Genomic DNA, 6,458 nt, shown 5'->3' with positions numbered 1-6,458 from the left:
CAAGCAAAGGCCGATGACGACCTCGAGCACAGTGATGCGGGGGATTTTGCCTAAAGGGGTCACGTAGAAGACGTGTTCTTGGTGAATCATTGAAACAGAGGATAGGGTTTTGGTGAGTCAGGACTCAACTAAGACGTTGAAGCTCACTTGGGTGGGTCTAATTTGTTTGTGTTTGATAAGATCTAATCACGAATCGAGGTTTTATAGAGAAATTCTGGAGTCCTGAGGCAACATCGGTGATACTTCTAGGAAGATTCCCAGAAACTGATGAATAAAGATAAGACCATGACATGTGACGGGTACGCGTGTTGTGGGGCCCTTGGAGTTGAAAAAAAAACAAAGAAAGAAAGGAAAATGACTTATAAGTGGAAAGCACGAATTAATTTAAATTATATTTTAAATTTTATGAATTTATAAGTTGGGATGAATTTATAATTTATATTTTAAATTTTAATAATAAAAATAAATTTATTTATTTTTTAATAATATTAAAATTTAAAAATAAATTATAAATTTATCATAATAAAATTACAAAACTGAGAGATAAATTTGCAAAATTTTTTAAGAAACTTTGTGATTTAATTTAAATTAATTAATTCTTTTAAAACTTATCTATCACTTTCTTTGAAAAAATCATTTCACATTTCTAGGGCTAGGAGTAGGAAGAACCAAGGCCCTTGTTAAGGGCTAATTGAATAACTAAATGACAAAAATGTCTTTATTTATTAGGAAGAATCATATCCAAGACCCATCGAGAAAATTATTCACGAACTAACAACAAGTCTCATTCAAAAAAAAATTATATTCTTATTTTAATAATAATTCATTCTGTATTTATCTGTGAATAAGTTCCTTGAGGGATTATTAGATGTGATTCTCACTATTGATTACTCCTTTCATTCTGAATTATAAAATAATTTGAAAAAAGATTATGCATAATAATGATACTTTATAAATTTACTTTTTTAAAAAAATAATTTTAAAAAATGCTTCTACAAACTTAATTATTGAACTACATCATTTCAATTTCCACTCAACTTAGGATAATATTCAAACAGTATCACTAATAAAACTTTATTTTTTTTTTATTTTATATTTTAAAACAATAAAATTCTTTTAAAATTATCTTATAATTTAAAATGAAGGGACTACTTAATACCCATGCGGCCACTCCTATGTGTAGATTGGTAACACACTCCCCTAACCAATATATAAATAATTTATGTTTATAAAAAAATAGTTAAAATTTTACATTTTCTAGTTGCTGACTATAATAAATTTAAGGGAAAATTTTAACATAGGACTAAGGATGTGATATAATACTAAAGAAGAATCATTAAAATTTGAAATTTTAATTTAATCCATAAGGATTGAAATGATATTAACTTAAATGATGAATGTACCTAAGTGCGCTCTATATATATTTACATGTAATGTTTGGATATTAACAATTAAAATTGAGAAATTAACAACTGAAGTTGCTTAATAAATTACTTGTTAGATCATTTTATCTCAACTTATGAAGTAATATTAATTATTAATTTTTTAACTTTTTTTGTTAATTTTTTAATATCATTTATAAATTACTTGACTTAACTTGAAAATTCTTGATTTATTTAATCAATTTATTTGGACTTATGAAGCAACATAAGTTGTTAATATCACAATTTTACTTGTTAATTCTCCAACATCATTTATAAATTATTTTACTTGACTTGTTAATCCATAAGAATATGAGAAGACTTGTTCAATTAATTTATTCAAATTTATAAAGTAACTTCAGTTGTTCATTCCCTAACTGTAATAGTTAATTCTCTAACGTTACATGTAAACATGACTGTTATTTTTATATTTAAATTGAGGTTATTTTGATATTTTCATCATTTAAATGAATTTCATTTCAATCTTTTTAGATTGAATTAAAATTTCAAATTTTAATGAGCATTCTTTATTATTATGTCACATCATTGGTTCTTTGTTGAAATTTTCCCTAAATATAATATTTTACATATTTAAAACATTCTCATTAATTATTTAATAAACTAATCTAGTAGGGGTTTGATTGAAAAAAATAAATATAATACCTACTCAACACTTTATGTTTTAGACAAAGCAAAGCATCTAGAAAATGAATTATATTGTAGTTACCGCTACATGTGCTATCATATGCTGACCATGTAATCTGTTACTTACATCTTGCTTTCTTGGAGCCATCATCAATTTTATTCTTCAAAGTAGAGCTACTTCAAATGAAGGAGAAATTATGGGATAAAAAATTAATTAAATTTAATATTTTTATTGTATTATGATATTAGGATTTGATTTGAAGAAGTGTAATATTTTAGACTGAGGTCATTTTTTAAATTATTTTAAAATATGTGTATTTAATTGTTAGAATTTATAGAATATTCTACTTTTAATACTTTTATTTTTAAGATTAAATTAAAACTTATAAATAGCATCTTAACATATTTGTTTTATACATTTTTTAATGAATAAAAATTAATATTGATTTACTTCTCTCTGGGTTTCTTTTTATTTTTTATTTTGTCTCTACCCTTTTTCTCTTGTCTTCTCTATTTTTCCTTTCCCGTTCCGCATTATTTAATCATTAAGATTTATATTTTCTATTAAAATTGAGAAAACTAACTACAAATTCAACAAGGCAAAACTTTGAATTTAGAAGACAAAGTTATAAAATATTAAAATATTAAATTTGAGAGATAAATTTGCAATTTCATTGTTTTAAATTTACAACTCACTTTCTCAATTTTAATATAGATTGCAAAACTTAATGATTAAATTTTAAAAGTAACATATCATTATTTAAACACTAGAAATTTGTAATATTGTCTCTCAAATTTATAATCTTGTCTTATTAAATTTGTAACTTGTTTTCTCAGTTTTAATTTGTAACTTGTTTTCTCAGTTTTAACATATTGCATTATATGAAAATACTAATTAAAAACCCAAAAGATTTATTTTAGATTTTAAAATTTATTCAAACTTTACTTAAATTAAATAAAATTATTCCATTGTAACTTAAGTGTCATTTAAAAAAGAAAGGAGAAATTCCTACAATTGACTCAAAATATCACGTAAATTGGGTTTTGATCAATACAAAAAAGTCTGGATAGTGAGGAGCACTGCAAATGTTACAAACTTCTCCCATCCACGTCCCATGTTCCTCTCTTCGTTTGCTTTGTCTCCATCTTCACTCCACATTCTCTCTTTATCTAATAAATAATATTTCCCATCCTTTAAATTCGTTTTTGTTCAAATTTTCAATTCTTTATTTCACAAATTTTGAAATTATAATTATAAATTTAAAATAATTATACAAACATCAATAACAATAAGAGAAAAACCAGCCGGATTAAATTTAATGAAAGAGATTGGTACTTTATAACATGACAAATTAATGTTTAAATTTTTGCTAAAAAAATGCACACATTTAATTTTCGCCTTCGAACGGATTATTTCTGATAAAAGGAGGTACATGTGCAGTGTTAAAAAAAAAAACACAGTAAGAAGAGAAAAGAAAAAATGGGGAATAATGAAGCAAAGAACTTCCACACTTCCACCGTTTATTGTTCATGAAGACGAAAATCTTAACACAGTTTTTTTTAAATCAAATTAAAATGCATTCATATGATAACATTTAAAATTTTAAAACAAATATGGGGAATAATAGCAACAGAAAACCCAAAAACATGATAGAATGAAGAGAAAATGACAAAAAAAAATACTCCTAAAATATGTAAATGAAAAAAAAAAGTATCGGGAAAAATAATTATTGTATAGTTCATGGAGACTTGCTGGGCACATATTGATTTTTGATGAAATGAAAAATTTACTTCCAATTTAAAATTTGAAATAAAATACATAAATGATTAGTAAAATTGGGTATTTCTTAAGAAAACAATCCATAAGAATCGTCGAATTGTAAAGAGGAGACAGCAAAACATTTCAAATGCGGTGGTTTCTGATGGGAGATGTTGGGGTCATGCTAGGCCTAAAATTTACTCCCAATTTAAAAAAGGATTAAAGTATAAAAATACCTATCAAGTGGTTAGCCAGGAATATCTAATAGTTTAAAGTGAAAAAAAAGTAAAAATATTCATAATGTTGTTAAAATTAATGCAAAAGTGATTAAATTGTTAACTTTGCTCTAACACCATTACTTTTCGATGTTAGATACTAATTGTGCTACTAACTGTGCTTGCCATGAGTTAATCTTTGTTGACATGAACTAAAAATGGAGCAAAATACCAAAGAAGTTGTTGGCCAAGAACATTTAGCAGCCTAAAGTGAGCAAAGGGACAAAAATACTCATAACATTACTGAAATTGGTGCAAAAATGACCAATTCATTAAATCTCTTAAATGTTGACCATTTAACTGACATCTAAACATAAATTGACTATTTTTTCATTGACGTAAATAAAAAATATCCTGAAGTTAATTTTCTACAAAGGTTGATTGAGATGACATATCCCACCTAGAGCTGATAATTTGAGCGAGCCGGGCTTATTTGGGTCGGGCTCAATTTGGGCCGGGCTTATTTGGATCAGGTTTAAAGTATTCTACCCATTTTAAAAAGCCTATATAGCCAAATCCGATCCTAACACCTTCGGGCTTCGTCTTTATTTTGGCTGGCCCAAATACTCGAAACTTTTTAAAAGTATTTTTTCTTTATTTTTTGAACCAATTTTAATTTTTAAATAATTCTATTAAGTATAAAATATTATCTTAATTTTAAAATAATAAAATAAAAAATAACTTATCAACTTTGTACTTAAGTAGCTTTGTTATTATTTTGTTGTATTATGTATAATTTATTCATGAATGTTTCCTTTACTTATAAATTAATGTACTTATAAATTAATGTCTTAGTTGTTTAAATATTCCTCTTATCATAGTCATATATAAATATTTTACATATTTTAATTAAATTAAATTATTTTAATTATGATTAAGTTGATCTCAATTCAATTACAGTTAGACTACTAATTTAAAATTATTATCCTAATTAGTTCAAAGTTTTTAATAACTTTTAGGTAAATTGTACTTTCATTTTTATGAATATAAAAAAAATTCCCATCATTATATTATATAAAAAAATTATTTAATTATGAGTAAAATATTATTTTTTTGAAATTATTTTTCTTTAACTTTTTATATTGTTTAACTTTTACATATAAGGAATTCTTATTCTAGTTCACTCTTAATTTTTAACCAAATCTAGCATGGACAATAACCAAGTAATTATTCAAGAATATTATTCTATTTATTATGTTTATCTAGTAGTAGAGTCGAGAATTCATACATGCCTAAATTTTATTTTTAAAATTATTTTTAATTTTATTTTTACTTTAAAATTAATTATCTTAGTTTATAAAAAATATAAAATTATTTTTTTACATGCAAATGATTTATAGGACTCAAAAAAATTTTAAAAAAAATTGAGTCTTAAAATATAAAAATCAATATTAAAATATATTTTAAATATTATTTTGAAATATTTTATTGATTAAAAATAATAAAAATATGAAATATAACTATTTTTAATTTTTTAAAAAAATAACTACATTAAAATACTTATATATATAGTATTTTGATATAAAATGATATAAAACTTAAAAAATTAATTAATATTTATCATATTTTATATATTTTTAAAAAATTATTTTTTTATTCAGGTATTCGAGCCAAGCCCGAACTCGATCGGGCTTGGCCCAGATTTCCTCAGGCCTATTTGGACAGCCTGAATAGGCCTGAATAATAAAAAATTAATATTTTTTTCATCTTGGCTCTAAATTTTTTGGGCGGATTTGGACTGGCCCGTCGCGCTTGACCTAAATTATCGGTTATTTTTTCGTTGACGTATCTCACCCACTTCCTCCCTACCTTTCCACTCATTTTTCTTGTCTACAAAACCTAAGATTCAACATAGTGAGATCTGTTATATACAATCAAAGATTCAACCTTAAGCAGTTTCATTCATGATAAATTCAAAACTCTAAAATGGCTTTCACTATTGCTACAAAAAAGCAAACGTTTTAACTTGATGGTCGATCAAAACAATATTTTATGATGACTGATCAACCTCTATAAAATTTTACCTAGAAATATTTCTTGTTTATGTTAATGAAACATAATCAATTTCTGCTTAAGTGTTAGCTAAATTAACATTTGATGGATTGATCACTTTTGCCTCTTTGATAACGTTATGAGTATTTTTATTTTTTTTCTCATTTTATACTATTGGATGCTCCTAACTAACAACTTCGTAGATATTTTTTGTCTTCCTTTTTAGTCCACATCAACAAAACTGACACGTGATAAACACAATTAGCATTTAACACTAAAAACTAACAGTATTAGGATAAAGTTAATGATTTAATCACTTTTACACTAATTACAATAATGCTATGATTATTTTTATCTTTTTTTCTC

The sequence above is a fragment of the Prosopis cineraria genome, unplaced genomic scaffold, assembly GCF_029017545.1.
Source record: "Prosopis cineraria cultivar Desert tree isolate PC_DT_omini unplaced genomic scaffold, ASM2901754v1 PC10, whole genome shotgun sequence".
NCBI lineage: Eukaryota > Viridiplantae > Streptophyta > Magnoliopsida > Fabales > Fabaceae > Prosopis > Prosopis cineraria.
The sequence above is the reverse complement of the archived record's forward strand: the minus strand, read 5'-3'. Positions refer to the sequence as shown.